Source organism: Silene latifolia, chromosome 9, assembly GCF_048544455.1.
Source record: "Silene latifolia isolate original U9 population chromosome 9, ASM4854445v1, whole genome shotgun sequence".
Taxonomy (NCBI): Eukaryota; Viridiplantae; Streptophyta; class Magnoliopsida; order Caryophyllales; family Caryophyllaceae; genus Silene; species Silene latifolia.
The window spans coordinates 97017104-97033955 of NC_133534.1; the positions used below are offsets into that span (position 1 = coordinate 97017104).

Below are 16852 nucleotides of genomic sequence, written 5' to 3' on the forward strand. Positions count from 1 at the left end.
ACGGGCGTCTTTCTACAAATACAGGCAGATTCCTCGGGACGAGCGTCTTCTGTGCCAGGGCGCTCGGATTCTTTGGTAGTCCTAAAATTTCAATTTCACAGCTTAAAAGGACGGACGGATTCTTCCTAAACCGCCCGGATTGCAGCAGGACGGGCGAATTCCAGTGAAGACGCTCGGGTTCCTTGCTGCGAATTTTCCATTGATTTCCTTGTCTTTGACAAATGCTTCCCCACACTTGAAGATTAGTTCCTTCCTTCATTCAAAGTTCGTTAGTGACCCTCCCTCACTTACTCTCATGGAAAGAGTTTATGTTTATAGTTAAAGGAATGCAACAAAATTATAAATACAAGTTAGAGGGTTAGTATATTTACAAGTGGTGGTTTAGGGAGGACTCCACCAAACTCTCCCTTTTGATGGTTCTTTCAAGGATGAGAAGGCCCGAGGTAGGTGACCTCGACCTCTCCAATAAACGCTCCCTCATAGTATGGCTTCAATCTTTGACCATTGACCTTGAACTTGCTTCCATCATCCGCCTTGATTTCAAAATCTCCATATTTTCCATTTTCTGTTATCACATAGGGACCCATCCATCTAGAGTACAACTTTCCCGGAAAGAGTCGGTAGCGGGAATTGAATAGAAGGACTTTGTCCCCTTTGTGCAAGGCTTTTTGTTTAATCCTCTTGTCATGGAGCAATTCCGTCCTTTCCTTGTAAATCTTGGCATTCTCATAGGATTGTAGTCGGAATTCCTCCAACTCTTGAATTTGAATCATCCTCTTTTGACCACTCAATTTGAGATCAAGGTTAAGTGCTCGGATTGCCCAAAAGGCTTTGTACTCCAATTCGATTGGCAAGTGACACGTTTTTCCATAGACAAGCTTGTAAGGGGAGGCTCCTATGGGAGTCTTATAGGCCGTCTTATAAGCCCAAAGAGCGTCATCAAGCTTTGTTCTCCAATCTTTTCGGGTTTTGTTCACAATTTTCTCAAGGATTTGCTTGATCTCTCTATTCGAAACTTCAACTTGACCGCTTGTTTGAGGATGATATCCCAAGCCGGTCCTATGTTGAACACCATATTTGGTCAAAAGAGATGCGAGTTTCTTTTCATGAAAATGCGTTCCTCCATCACTTATGATTGCTCTAGGAACTCCAAATCTTGGGAAGATTATTTTCTTGAAGAGTTTGGTGACCGTTTTTGCATCATCATTTGGAGCGGCAATTGCCTCCACCCACTTTGAGACGTAGTCTACGGCCACAAGGATGTATTTATTCCCATTGGATGTCACAAACGGACCTTGGTAGTCGATCCCCTAAACATCGAAGATCTCCACCCCTAGAATGCCCCTTTGTGGCATTTCGTTCCTCCAAGAGATATTCCCCGTTCTTTGACAAGCATCACAATGAATGATGAATTCCCTTGTGTCTTGAAACATTGTAGGCCAATAGAAGCCCGATTGAAGAATTTTTGCAATGGTCCTCCTTGCTCCATGGTGCCCACCGTAGGGTGATGAGTGACACCCTTCCAAGATTCCTTGGACTTCCCATTGAGGGATGCATCTCCGGTAGAGCCCATCACTACACTCTTTGTAGAGGTTTGGGTCATCCCAAAAGTACCTCTTTACTTCGAATAGGAACCTCTTTCTTTGGTTGTGGTTCAAATTTGGAGGGAGTACTCTGCCAACAATATAGTTGGCATAATCAACAAACCATGGGGTGATGTGCCTTTCAAGTTGTGTTTGAATGGCCATCAAGATATCGTCGGGAAATGAGTCATTGATCAGTGTTTCTCCATGTTCATCATGAAACCGGATCCTTGACAAGTGATCCGCCACTACATTTTCGGCTCCTTTCTTGTCTCTTATTTCCAAGTCAAATTCTTGAAGAAGCAAGATCCCTCTCAACAAGCTTGGTTTTGCATCCTTCTTTATTAAGAGATGTCGGAGAGCACGGTGATCCGAAAAGACAATCACCTTGGATCCAAGTAAGTAGGAACGGAATTTGTCTAAAGCATAGACAATGGCAAGAAGCTCCTTCTCGGTGGTATCATAGTTCACTTGGGAGGGATCAAGAGTCTTGCTTATATAATAAATGGCATGAAGAGCTCTTCCTACCCGTTGGCCAAGAACCGCTCTAACGGCGTAGTTACTAGCATCACACATAATCTCGAACGGTAGTTCCCAATTTGGAGATTGAATGATCGGTGCCGAGATTAGTGCTTCCTTGATTCTATTAAAGGCTTCAACACACTCATCAGTGAAATGGAATTGGGCATCTTTAAGCAAGAGTTGAGTGAGGGGTTTCGCTATTTTTGAAAAATCTTTTATGAAACGGCGATAGAAACCCGCGTGACCGAGAAAACTTCTCACCCCTCTAACATTCACGGGAGGTGGGAGTTTCTCTATCACCTCAACTTTAGCTTTATCGACCTTGATGCCCTTTTCCGAAATTAAATGACCCAAAACAGTTCCTTCATTGACCATGAAGTGACACTTTTCCCAATTTAAAACAAGACTAACATCTTCACATTTTTGCAATACAAGAGAAAGATTATGCAAACATGAGTCAAAGTCTTTTCCATAAACACTAAAATCATCCATAAAAACTTTCATTATGGTCTCTAGGTAGTCGGAGAAGACACTCATCATGCATCTTTGGAAAGTGGCAGGGGCATTACATAAACCAAAAGGCATCCTCCTATATGCAAAAGTACCATAGGGCATGTGAAGGTGGTCTTATGTTGGTCATCCGGGTGTATAGGGATTTGAAAGAATCCCGAATACCCGTCAAGGTAACAAAAGAATTTGTTGGAGGCTAACCTCTCAAGCATTTGGTCAATGAATGGTAGGGGGAAGTGATCCTTTCTTGTTGCGGAATTCAATTTTCGATAGTCAATACACATACGCCAACCGGTGATCTTCCTTGTGGGTATTAGCTCATTCTTTTCGTTTGTCACCACCGTGGTACCTCCTTTCTTAGGTACCATTTAAACGGGGCTAACCCACAAAGAATCCGATATGGGATATATGGTTCCTGCATCAAGTAATTTCATAACCTTTCCTTTGACAACTTCTTGCATGTGGGGGTTCAATCTTCTTTGAGGTTGAATGGTAGGTCTATGGTCATCCTCTAGATGAATTCTATGCATGCAAAAGTTGGGACTTATCCCCTTAAGGTCATCTAGACTATAACCTATAGACTTCTTATGTTGTTTCAACACATCAAGCAATTTTCCCAATTGGTTCTCATCAAGTCTATTATTAACAATCACGGGTTTGGTCTTTGATTCATCAAGGTAAGCATATTTCAAATTTGGGGGAAGGGGTTTTAGAGTAGGGATTTGTACCTCACTTTCCTCCTTTGGAGTTTCATTGAGAATTTGCTCCATCTCCATTAGACATTCCATTCTCATGGCATATTCAACTTGTTCTTCATTCTCATCAATCTCGTCGTCTTCAAATTCTATGACGAATTCCTCTTGCTATTGAGCTTGTAAGATGTCTTCTAGGATGGATTGCTCATCTTCTATAGGTTGACATGCTTCCACAAGGATGTTATGCACTAATTCGGATTGTGCATGAGTAAGTTCTTTGTTAGCTAGAGCGGCCTCAAAAAGATCTACCTCCAATTCCCAATACATATATTTAGCCTCACTTGCTTCCAAGGCTTCCAATGCTTGCACGAGATCTTTGAAAAAAGGTATACTTAAGTGGTCCTCTACAAAACAACCTATAAGGTCCATCTTGCAAAATATCACACAACTTGAAAACAATTAGAACAAACCTTGAGAAGTTTTACTTCCCCAAGGAAAAGAAAGACACAACTAATAACAATATAAGAAAATCTAAATCAAGTTAACACCGTTCCCGGCAACGGCGCCATTTTTGGTCGGGACTATATCTTTCGGTTACTTGTCGTTAGGAGCACATAGACCAAAACACAATTTATAACTTCACAAACAATTCTACAATTAGTAAAGAGGCAAGTAAAGGTCAGATCCCAAGGGACGGGAATTGAGATGAGATTTCTATTGCAACTAGCGGTGTCTTAAGGGGTGTCACAATTGGGGTTTGATGTAGAAGATCACTAAACTAAATAGCAATGAAAGTAAACAAGCAAGATGAATTAAAAGGGATGTAAACAATTGATAAAAGGCACTAGGGTGTCATGGGGTCATAGGGGATTCATGGGAATTGATCATACAAACATATTCTCAAGTTATAAGCAAGCAATTATTGTTGTGATGGATCGAGTTGGTTTATATCTTACAATCCTAAGAAAGTTTGGGTCCCGGAGCAGAATCGATTAGATTGTACAACACCTACAAGTCGACTTAGTCTTCCCTACTCAACAACATGCATGGTCTAATGAGACTCGAGTTGGTTTATGTCTTACAAGTCTCATTGAAAAGATAGGTGATGGGTAAAAAATGCAAGGATTCATAGGCTCGCATTTCATCAAACATAACATGTGCATAAGTTGAGATCACAACAAGCAAGCAAATAAACTATGAAAGCATATTAATTTAAGCATGAATCATTCCCCATATTGGTTTCCCCTAATTACCCATTAACCCTAGCTAAGTAACTACTCACTCATTATCATGTTGAACATGCTAGCAAGGTTGTCAATCATTCCAACAAAGTGAAACATGATGAATAAATGAAAGTGATTAACAATAATTAAAGAGGGATTAAGAGAATTATACCTACTAATGATTCCAATAATAAAGAAAAGAATAAAAGAAGTACTTGATGCTTGATTGAGAGGTTGTCAATCTCCCAATAATAACCCAAATAATCTTCAATTACCCAAAATAAAGGATGAACAAGAGAGAGATTAAGGAAATAAAACTTGTATTAAAACTTGATTAAATGTTGATTACAAGATTAAAGAGAGATTTGATTGATATTAACTACTCTAAAGACTGCTAAGAAGAACATGCCCTTCTAATTAGACTAATGGGGTATTTATAGTGGGGATTAGGTGCATGAATTAGGGTTAACTAAGGGCTTAAATGTTGATTAAGTCCCTTGTTGAGGAAACGCCGGTCTTTTTGGAAAGACTCCGGTCTCTAGAAGAAGATGTGCATCCTTCCTTGAAGCTTGAAGAAGACGAAATGGGTCTGCCTGGGAATCCGGACGTCTTTAGCACGGGACGGGTGGTTTTGGTGGTTTCTGCCCGGGCGTCTTGGGAGTGAAGACGGGCGTCTTCTGGAGCTTTTGCCCGGGCGTCTTGTTGGTGAAGACGCACGGATTGTAGGGTGAAGACGGGCGTCTTTTAGGCAATCCGCACGGATTGCTGGGCAGTCTTGTTTCTTCTTCCTTTCTTCCTTTTTCTTTATAAAATCCTTGGGGATTTCCTCGGGGATGCAAGGATCTTTTCTCATCATTGCCCATCTACTATAGTATGTACAAAGGCCTTCTAATCTTGTCTCTCCTTGATGCTTGGTCATTGAATTCAATCAATTTAGCCTCATTTTGCCATGAAAATGCAAGGTTTGCACTTCTTTCCTACCAAGGGATCAAAACCTCAAAGAATATGCAAAACAAAGGACTAAAGACAATAAATGACCCAAATATGCACTAAAAAGCATGGGAACAAGGCTAATTCGAGGACTAAATATGCTCTAATTATGGTCAAATCAACTTGCTAGAAGAACTTTGAGAGGTATTGGTGAGGTTGTAGATATTCAACCAAACGCTATTGAGTTCGTCAACCCTTTTGCAAGAGTAGGTGAGGAGAACCCAACACAAAATCCAACACAAAATCAACCCACAATGCCTAAGTTTTCATCACATTCTGTACCAACCGAGGAGAACCTACCCAATGGTACTCCCACACCACAACACTTAACCGGAAATTTCATTGCCAAATCTGCATTTGTCCAATTAGTCGAAAGAAGCCAATTTGGGGGGATGCCTAGTGAAGACCCTCACTCTCACATGGAGACTTTTTGTGACTATTATGATGCGATTTCTCAAACCGGTGTAACTCAAGGCCAAATTCGATGGGTCTTATTTCCTTTTTCTCTAATTGGCACCGCAAAACAATGGTTGAAAGGCCTTGATAAGGCTACTCTCGGAATTGACTCTTGGAAGAAATTGGCTCTAGCTTTCTACAAAAAGTTCTACCCACCGGAAAAGACTAACATGCTAAGAGCTCAAATTACGGGCTTTAAGCAAAGAGATGAAGAATCTTTGTATGAAGCTTGGGAGCGATTCAAGGGAATTTGTCGCTCATGTCCTCATCATGGACTTAGCGAGTGGTTCTTGGTACAACAATTTTGGAATGGTCTTTATGAAGACTCAAGAAACATTCTCAACATGGGATCAAATGGTATGTTCACCGAAGTCTACGATAATCAAACTTGGAACAAGATTAAGAAAATGGTGGTCCATAATTCACAATATAGTAGACCTCGCAAGGCTACTAGAGGAGGGAAGCATGAAGTGGACTCTATTACTCAATTGGGTGCTCAACTTAGTGCTAACATTGATACCATCAATTTGAAGTTTGAAAAAGGTATGGCTAGACTTGAAGAAGCCTCAAAATCGCCAAAGCATCATGTTAATGCCATGACGGCATCTTCATCAATCCCAAGTGGGATATGTGAGAATTGTGGAACTTTGGGACATGACCAAAGTGAATGTAGAGGAACAAATGAACAAGTGAATGCTTTTCAAGCATACAAGAGTGGTATCCCTTATTCAAATTATTACAATGAAAACACCAAATTCAACCCAAATCTCTCATACAAAAGCCAAAATGTTCAAAACCCTCAACCAACATACACCCCACCTCCCATGAGAAACCAAAATCAAAGACCCTTTTACAACCAAAACCAAGGTTACCAAAATCAAACTCCATACAATCAACAAAATGACCAAGGTTTTGATGTTCAAAAAGCGGTCCTCCAAATGCAAAAGAATCAACAAGAGTTTTTCACTCAAATGCAAAAGGATAGTCAAGAAATGGAAATCACCATCAACAACATCCTAGCCCACACCAAAATGTTGGAAACCCAATTGCCTCAACTAGCATCTTCAAGCTCACAAAGACAAAAGGGGCAATTACCACCTCAAAGTAACCCCCCAAGACATGAAACGGTTAGTGCCATTCACTTGAGGAGTGGTACGAGATATGAAGCACCAAAGAAGCAAGTTGAGGATGAAGTTGTGGAAGCTAGTGACAAAGAAGAAGTTGTGCAAAACTCCAAGGATGGAGAACCATCAAAAGAAGAAGTTTCAAAGAAAAATGAAGACAAGGCCAAGGAGAAGGAACCCATTGTGATTTCCTTTTCCAAGTCGTCAAGCTAAGCCTAAATTTGATGACCAACTTGGAAAATTTATGGAAATTGTGAAGAATTTAGAAGTCTCGATTCCTTTCACGGAATTAATCAATTACGTGCCGGTCTATGCAAAGTACATGAAGGACATCCTTAAGAAAAAGAAGTCAATCCGGAAGCTTGAGACTATCGCCTTCACTAAGGTGAGTACTGCAATCCTTCAAGGGAGTTCACCTCCGAAACTTAAAGATCCGGGAAGCTTCTCAATACCGTGTACCATTGGCGACACAACGATCAACAAAGCCCTATGTGATCTAGGGGCTAGTGTGAGTGTTATGCCGTATTCGGTGAGTAAAAGGTTAGGGATGGGAGAGCTTAAATGTACTAACATCACACTCCAAATGGCCGATATATCGACGAAGACACCATTAGGGATATAGGAAGATGTTCCCGTAAGAGTTGGGAAATTTTTCATCCCGGTGGACTTTGTCATTGTTGACATGAAAGAAGACTCCAATATTCCAATCATTCTAGGTAGACCTTTCTTGCACACCGCGGGTGCGGTGATAGATGTGAAGCATGGAGAGCTCACTCTAGAGGTGGGAGATGAGAGCATAACTTTCAATCTTGACAAGACCATGAGACCTCCTCGTTTGCATGAACCATGTTTTATGGTTGATCATTATAGCCCGAAGGATGAGAGGAAGAAGTCGGAATTCCAATGGAAAAAGAAAGTTGATGATGCTCCATCAAAAGAGCAAGAGAATAGCAACAAAGAGAGCTCGAAAAGCTCACCCATGACAAGTGAAGAGGATGGCCTCATTGGCCAAAACAAGAAAGGAGGAGAGTTGTCTCTATCAACTCAAGAGATTTTTAATGATCAAGTAGACGAAGTTTGTGGTCTTTGGGACGATGAGTTTGAAGGGATTTTCAATCCCTACATTGGTAATGCTATCGATCAAGACCAATATGAAGGACAACAAGTGCAAAGATCTATTGAGGATCTTTATCATGATAATGAACAAGCTTTTGACTACTTCTTCAAGGTGTTGAGCAACATCAACAACACCTTGAACATGCCCCCATGACATCTCACTAAGGATGAGAGTTTGGTGGAGTCCTCTCCAAACCACCATTTGTAAATATCTCTAACTCCCTAACTTGCATTTTCATTCTTACATTGCATTTTTGTCATTTTTGTGCCTTGATCAAGATATTCATCATTTTTTAGAGAAGTGAGGGAGGGACTAATGATTTTATTGATGTGTAGTGCTTTAACTTAGTGTGGGGATAACAATTGCCTAGGCTATTCATGCCTTTGTAGTGCCCCTACAATGAAGAACACGGGATTTGAAGAATGAAAATGACACGAGATATGCAAGTGCACGGATGGACCTGAATCCGGGTAGACCAGGTGGAATCCGAGCGGCTTAAGGGTAATCCGCTCGTCTTATAGGAATCCGAGCATCTGTGGAGGAATCCGTCTGTCCAAATGAGCTGCAAAATGAAAAATTTGGGTCTGTAAGAGAATCCGAGCGTCCCAGCTGAGAAGACGCTCGTCTGAAACTGGCCGCTCGTCTTTGCAGAAAGACGCTTGTCTTTTTGCCAGTGCAGATTAAGAAAAGCTCCTGCAAGAGAATCCGCTCGTGTTTGAGGAAAGCCGCTCATCTCACATTCAAAATCCGCTCATCTTCACTGAAAGACGCTCGTCTTTAGGCGAGTTTTCCTGAAGACAATTTGAGAAGAATCCGAGCGTCCCGACGGGAATCCGCTCGTCTTCCCCCTGCAGTTTTGAATTTTTCGGGTGTTTTAATACCCCTTCCCACATTCATTTCATTCATTCGAACATTCAAACACTACCCATAAACCCCAAAACCCCAAAACCCTCATCCTCTCCATCACCAAAAATAAAATTTCCTCAACCAAATTCAACAAAATCAAATTCAAACTTCCTTACAACAACAATTAATCACTCCTTTTGCAACAATAATCAATCCAAGCACCAAAATCTTCAACCTTTGAATCGATTTTGAAATACAAAGACAAATCCTTTCATCTTAAATCGATTTGGGTATAATTAGAAATTGAAGATTTTCAATCTTTTCTTGGTATAATCAACGATGGCAAGAACAAAAGGAGCAACAAAGGCACTCAAGGCAAAGACACTTTCGAAAAGGCAACAAAGCCTTCAAGCAAAGAAAGCTTCAATGGCTTTGGTGGTTTATAGTGCAAACTTGGAAGTTCAACAACAACAAGATCCTCCCTTGGAAGCAACAACATCAACAACTCCGGAAATCGCTCAATTATCCAACTATCCGGAGGTAATTTTCATTTCCAACTCCCATAGGGATACATTTGCCAAGTATGCTAAGAAAGCCATTTTGCCCACCAAATTCATTTGTGAATATGCCTTGAACAAATTGGGTGTCCTTGAACAAACAAAAGCCTTCTTTGAGGCCATGGGGTTGGGTAAATTGTTTACTACAAGAGAATTGACATACCCCTCCCTTACCTTGGAATTCTTAAGTTCATTGAAAGTGACTAAGGTAGAGACTAGAGAATACATCGAGTTTCGCCTTGCGAATGTGAATAGGCGCATCACCTTTGATGTTTTGAGTAAGGTATTAGGCCTTAGTGATACACCATATTATCACAACATGCCCGAAAAGTATGACTCCGCTCCTCTTTGGGAGGCGATTTCCGGGAAGAAATTTGTGAGCTTTCATGCGTGTCGCGCTCTATTAGTCCACCATCCGGGCATTAGAGTTTGGCACAAGGTCATCGGGAATACTATAATAGCAAGAAAAGGCACTAATCACTTCACCAAGCTCGATTGTGTTCTACTTGAGTCGGCCTTAAATGTCGGAAGGGAATTCACTAAGCCCTACAATGCTCTAAGGCTTTTGATGGAAAGATGGCTTAATGTTGATTGTGGCGAGGAAGGCACCGCTCATATTGTAAATGGAGGTCTAGTTACTCTCTTGGCCAAGCACTTTGACGCAAATTTCAACAAGGATAACACCTATGTGGCGATCAAAGGGGGTCATCTCATTGACATGGACGCCATGATTTACAAGTACAAGTGGGTCAAGCATAATTCTCTTGACACCAACTATAGGTGGGTAACAAATGATGCTAGATCTTTCACTTTGCCTTCCAAGATTTGCTGGTTAAGTGCTCATCGAACAAACTACCTTCTTCCACTCTCCAAGGACGCCGAGTACATCATCCATCAACAAAGGGGTGAGATTGAAGAGCCCTCCTCCTCCATTGTCACACCACCCTACCCATTCAAATATCAAGAGTTCAAACCCAAAGATGTTGAAGTGGGCAATGACTACATGACTCTCCTCATGCAAGAGATGCACAAACAAGCTTATAATGATCGAGTAGATGCATACTTGGCCCAACCCTCCTTCATTTAGCTAGGCAAGGACTACTTGATCCATCATGTCCTTTGCCTAGTTGGGCGGATAGGGAAGTTTTCTTTCCAAGCACATCTAGGGGTGAAACACCGGGTGAAGATGAGAATGTCAATGATGAGGTTGTTGATGATGAGGGTGTTGATGAAGAGGTAGATGAAGAAGAAGAGGCTAATGAAGATGATGAAGGAAGTGAGCAAGATCAAGGAAGTGAAGATGAGAGTGGAGATGAGTCCACTTCTACGGAGGAAAATGATGACAATGATGATATGATGTAGGACTAGCTAACTTTGGAGGCTCCTACCCTCTTGAGGTTTGTTAACTTCTTTCTTTGTTTTCTTTATTTTATCTTGATCATATTTTGGAGAGTCCTAGCAACACGAGGACTAACACCTCGGCCCCATTGAGGTGTTCTTTTTATTGTTCCCACATGGAAAATCCAAAATGACAATATATAGTTTCATGCATTGCATTTTGTGTGCATGAACTACCCCGGAATTTAAGACATTAGAAATAATGTCTATCTCGGTTTGGGGAAGTACATGCATACGCAACGGAAGGTAATCTAAATTACGCTCTCCGTCATAAACAAAAACCCATGCATCATGTAGTGTAGCTTAGTATAGCTTGCATTTAGTATAAAAATCATGCATCATACTTGCATAATTTCCTATCATATTGGCCATTGAGGACAATGCCCATATTAGTGTGGGGATGGGAAATTCTAACTTAACTTTTATTCAAAACTCCAAAAAAATAAAAAATTTCGAAAAATTGAAAAAATTGAAAATCCAAAAACAAGTTCATTTCCTTTGTAGTGTAGTCTTGTATATATTGTTTTTATATATTATGTTTGTCTATCCTTGTTCACATTGATCGACTACGCCACATCCGAGACATGAGGATATTGAAGACCGCATGGTATGATCTTTCCAATCTCCTTTTTCCTCTTTATGTTAATGACTATGTGGCTTTATTTTGATTGATGCGGTATAAACAATGTGAATCTAGGACTTGCATTTAGATTATTTGGCATACTAGTTGGTAGAATCATATGCATTAGGATGTATATATGTTAGTTGCATCATGGCATGTAGTTTGAATGTTAGAAAATTTTGCGAAACCGTCTACTTGGGAAGCTTGACAAGTGTATATAGGCCCTAGTAGATGCTTTTTCTTCTTAAGACTTTGCTTGTTAGAATACTTGTAAAACACCCTAGGATGTGTCATGCTAGTATCCTTTGGCCCATGGATTAAGGCCTAGTCAAGAGTACCTTGTGGTGTGATAACTCCTTGGCTACCGTTTATTCCAAGGTGACCCTTGAAACCATGCAACCATCATTCATCCATGTTCTACCATACATGTTGTCATCAAAGGGAATGGGCACAAAAAGAAATTGATTTGAGTTCAAGAAATGAAATGTAAAAAAGAAAAGAAAGTTTGCAAAATGCATCAAATTAAAAGAGGAGCAAAAATAGACTCCTATGCTTCAAATATAAGGCACCCTCACTACATATGGGGTGACTTTGAAAATGTTCAAAGGAAAAAGGCAAAAAGTTGAAAAGTTGTCAAGTGTTGAATTGCCAAAAATCAAAAGAAATGGCAAAATAAAGTGTTCTCAAATGTTATATGCCACAAGAAATTGGGGGGAAAAACAAACAACAAAAGCAAACTCCCACATGAAACTCAAATACTATCGATCCCTTTATCCATCGTATCAATTTTTGTGCATGGTAGAGAGGGGACGACCCTTCTTCTTGTCTAGGCAAGAGGGGGAATTCCGCGATCCTCCAGTATTTCTAACACCATAGGGAGTCTATTCTTGACAAAAGCATTTAACGATTGAGGACAAAGGTACCCTAGCTTGACACAACTTGGAGGTGATTTATTGATATCCTTCTAGGCTTAGTAGTTTGAAGAAATTGCATCTATGAAGGAGTGTGTACCCTTGAATTGCTTCCCCTTTAGATAATTTCCGCCACATAGATGAGGAAAGTGGCTATTCTTTTGTAGATTCATCCATTACTTGATTTTATGTGCTTTAATGTTTGGATGTGTCGCCATTTTGGCAAGACCCACCTTGCCTTGCAAGAAGGCATCCTACCTCATTGTTGTCTTGTTGTGAGTTGAAGGGGCGGAGTGAGACCCGCTAATTGTCTCATATCGGCTATGCTATTAGGTTAGTTTAAATAAAGGTCTAGTCTTTGTCACCTCTTTACTCGGGACGAGCAAAGGTTCGGTTTGGGGATATTTGATGTGACCATTATTTGAGCATATTTAGTCCCCGAATTAGCCTTGTTCCCATGCTTTTTAGTGCATATTTAGGTCATTTATTGTCTTTAGTCCTTTGTTTTGCATATTCTTTGAGGTTTTGATCCCTTGGTAGGAAAGGAGTGCAAACCTTGCATTTTCATGGCAAAATGGAGCTTAATTGATTGAATTTAATGACCAAGCATCAAAGAGAAGACAAGACTAGAAGGCCTTTGTACATATTGTAGTAGATGGGCAATGATGAGAAAAGATCCTTGCATCCCCGACGAAATCCTCAAGGATTGTATGAAGAAGATGGAAGAAAAGAAGAAAGGAGGAAGCTGACTCAGAATCCGAGCGGATTGCCTTCTGGACGCCCGTCCAAGACAAGGAATCCGAGCGTCTTCCTCAGAGGGACGCTCGTCCAACAAGAACACAATGCGCCCGTCCATCCCGAGAATCCGCTCGTCCAAAAGCCAGACAATCCGCTCGTCCCGTGCCCTGGACGCTCGGATTGTGTGACAGCTATTCCGTCTTCTACTTGTTCTATGAAGGATGCGCATACCTCAGGAAAGACTAGCAAAAAGGAGACTCGCATATTTTTCTGAGAGGAGCGATTCCTCAAGAACTTAATCGTCATTTAAGCCCTTAGTAAACCCTAATTTGTGTACCTAATCCCCACTATAAATACCCCATTAGTCTAATTAGATTATCATGTTCTTCTTATCAATCTTTAGTGTAGTTTATATCATTCTAATCTCTCTTTAATCTTGAAATCAACTTTTAATCAAGTCTTAATACAAATCTCATTTCCTTAATCTCTCTTTTGTTCATCTTTCATTTTGGGTAATTGAAGATTATTTGGGTTATTATTGGGAGATTGACAACCTTCCAATCAATCATAAAGTACTTCTATTATTCTTTGCTTTATTATTTGAATCATTAGTAGGTATAATTCTCTTAATCCCTTTTTAATTATTGTTAATCATCTTCATTTATTCATCATGTTTTACTTTGTTGGTATGATTGACAACCTTGCTAGCATGTTCAACATGTTAATGAGTGAGAAGCTTCCTTAGCTAGGGTTAATGGGTAATTAGGGGAAACCAACATGGGGGATGATTCATGCTTAATTTAATATGTTTTCATAGTTTATTTGCTTGCTTGTTGTGATCTCAACTTATGCACATGTTATGTTTGATGAAATGCGAGCCTATGAATCCTTGCATTTTTTACCCATCACCTATCTTTTCAATGAGACTTGTAAGACATAAACCAACTCTAGTCTCAATAGACCATGCATATAGTTGAGTAGGGAAGATTTAGTCGACTTGTAGGTGTTGTACAATCTAATCGATTCGGCTCCGGGACCCAAACTTTCCTAGGATTGTAAGATATAAACCAACTCGATCCATCACAACTATAATTGCTTGCTTATAATTTGAGAATATGTTTGTATGATCGATTCCCATGAATCCCCTATGACCCCATGACACCCTAGTGCCTTTTATCAATTGTTTACATCCCTTTTTAATCATCTTGCTTGTTTACTTTCATTGCTATTTAGTTTAGTGATCTTCTATTCAAACCCCAAATTGTGACACCCCTAGACGCCGCTAGTTACAATTGAAAATCTCACTTCAATACCCGTCCCTTGGGATCCGACCTTTACTTGCCTCTTTACTAATAGTAGAGTTATTTGTGGAGTTATAAATATTGTTTTGGTCTAGGTGCTCCTAACGACAAGTACCGAAAACTAAACCTCTCAAGAGGGTTCGACCAACCGTTCGCACCTAAGCACCGCTCATCATTCCAAGCGATAACCCCATGTTCCTTAATATGCACATCCCTTCTGTGGCGGGTTCCACAGAAGGCGAATCAAGGGCATGAAGCCAATCCCACAAGTGACCCCACTCAGCCGAGGACACACCTCGAGAACCATAAACAACCATCTCTAATCAACCACACTATAGACAACAACAATCAACAACAACCAATGTACACCACCAACAACGACACTAAACAGTTATACAACAACAATAGACACACTAGACAACCAACAGCACTGAGTAGGAAAACCTACCTTTAGCACACGCAGCGATTCTGCGCACGATCATAAGATAACACGCAACCACCAAAACCACCTATAACAACCAGCATAACCATCTATTAGTACCACTACAATCATAAATGAAATCAAGGGAGACGATGATGATGATGACAACATACCTAAGCAAAGCAATCCGGCGACAAGACCGCTACCCGACTCAAGCATCTCATCCCTATGGTGTAACCACTCTCAAAGGCCACAAGGAGATGAACCATGGTGAAGGGGAAGTGAAATGGTGGCATCTACGTTAGGAAGAAAGGAGACATGATTTGGGGTTTCACGATATATAATTCCCCACTGAAAACCCGTTATTCGATCGAGTAGGCAACTTACTCGATCGAGTGGCCTCTACTCGATCGAGTGACTAAGCTACTCGATCGACTAGCCTCCGCTAGATCGAGTAACAACAACTCCAAAGTGTTATAATGTCACAAGGCTAACTCGTAAGGTTTCTGAAGGTTTAGACAGGTGTCCAAGGTCAGTCAACGACGGTCAACGGGTCTCTAAAAGGATGGGTATTATACTAATAAACTCCTTACACTTTTGACATTTACCGGTGGGGGTATTTGTTCAATAACTTAGACCTTTAGCACGGTCCACTTCAATACCTCTCTCGGACACAATGTGACCAAGTACCACTCCTTCATTCACCATGAAGTGGCACTTTTCCCAATTCAATACCAAATCAATCTCTTCACAACGCTTCAAAACTTTAGTCAAGTTAGCCAAGTATGCATCAAATAAAGAACCATAAACGCTAAAATCATTCATAAACACCTCCATAATAGATTCAATGAAATCAGAAAAGATGTTTATCATGCAACATTGGAAGGTAGCGGGGGCATTACAAAGACCAAAAGGCATTCTACGGTAAGCAAAGGTACATAGGGATATGTAAAGGTGGTCTTCTCTTGGTCATCCGGGTGAATGGGTATTTGAAAGAACCCGGAATAACCATCTAAGTAACAAAAGTACTTGTGACATGCCAACCTTTCCAACATTTGGTCAATAAAGGGTAATGGGTAATGGTCTTTCTTGGTGGCCAAATTTAACCTCCAATAGTCAATACACATGCGCCATCCCATCATAATTCTAGTGGGTATGAGGTCTTTTTTATCATTTTTTAATACGGTGGTTCCTCATTTCTTAGGAACCACTTGGACCGGACTAACCCATTTCGAGTTGGAAATTGCATAAATAATTTTCGCATCCAACAATTTAATGACTATGTTAGGACCTATTTGTTGATGATGACATGCCCAATCTAATCGTGTTTCTAAGTGTACCATTTCAGGAATAATGCAACCTCCTTAAGCAAGAATTAATCAATGTCAAAGTCAAGAATGGTTGATAATTTGCTACCAAAGGTTTAGAGTCGTTTTGTCAACCTATGTAAAGATGAAAGGGTAGAATACATGTAATGGTAACAGTCAAGCATACCGTTACTCATCACGGATAACAGTGTGTCTGACTGTCACGTTTGACCCGTCACACTTGAAGCAAGTCTTTCATCGTGAATATTTCACTCTTATTAAAATGGGCTTTTATTCATCAGCTTTAAAAGAAGTTTTAAACTTGAAAGATTGAAGGGTGGTCTTTGAAAAGAATATGCTTTGAATATCCTAAAAGGCTTTCTCCAAAATAGCAAAAAGACTTTCCCTTACTTTATGAAAGCAAAACTTATTTCTTTCCAAAATGGTCTTTCAAGAGTTGTCCTCTTTTGTTTGGTTCACATGTTTAATTTCTGAAAACACAAGAGCTTTTTAAGGATAGTTACAAACTCT

The 16852-nt window shown here is 40.3% G+C and overlaps 1 non-coding gene across 1 annotated transcript; it reads right to left on the minus strand.

Annotated features, from left to right (window-relative positions):
- Positions 1–6149: 6149 nt before the first annotated feature.
- LOC141604392 (small nucleolar RNA R71) lies at positions 6150–6256 on the minus strand. Its single transcript, XR_012526093.1, has one exon. It is a non-coding gene; the product is annotated as a small nucleolar RNA R71 (small nucleolar RNA).
- Between the last annotated feature and the right edge of the window lie 10596 nt (positions 6257–16852).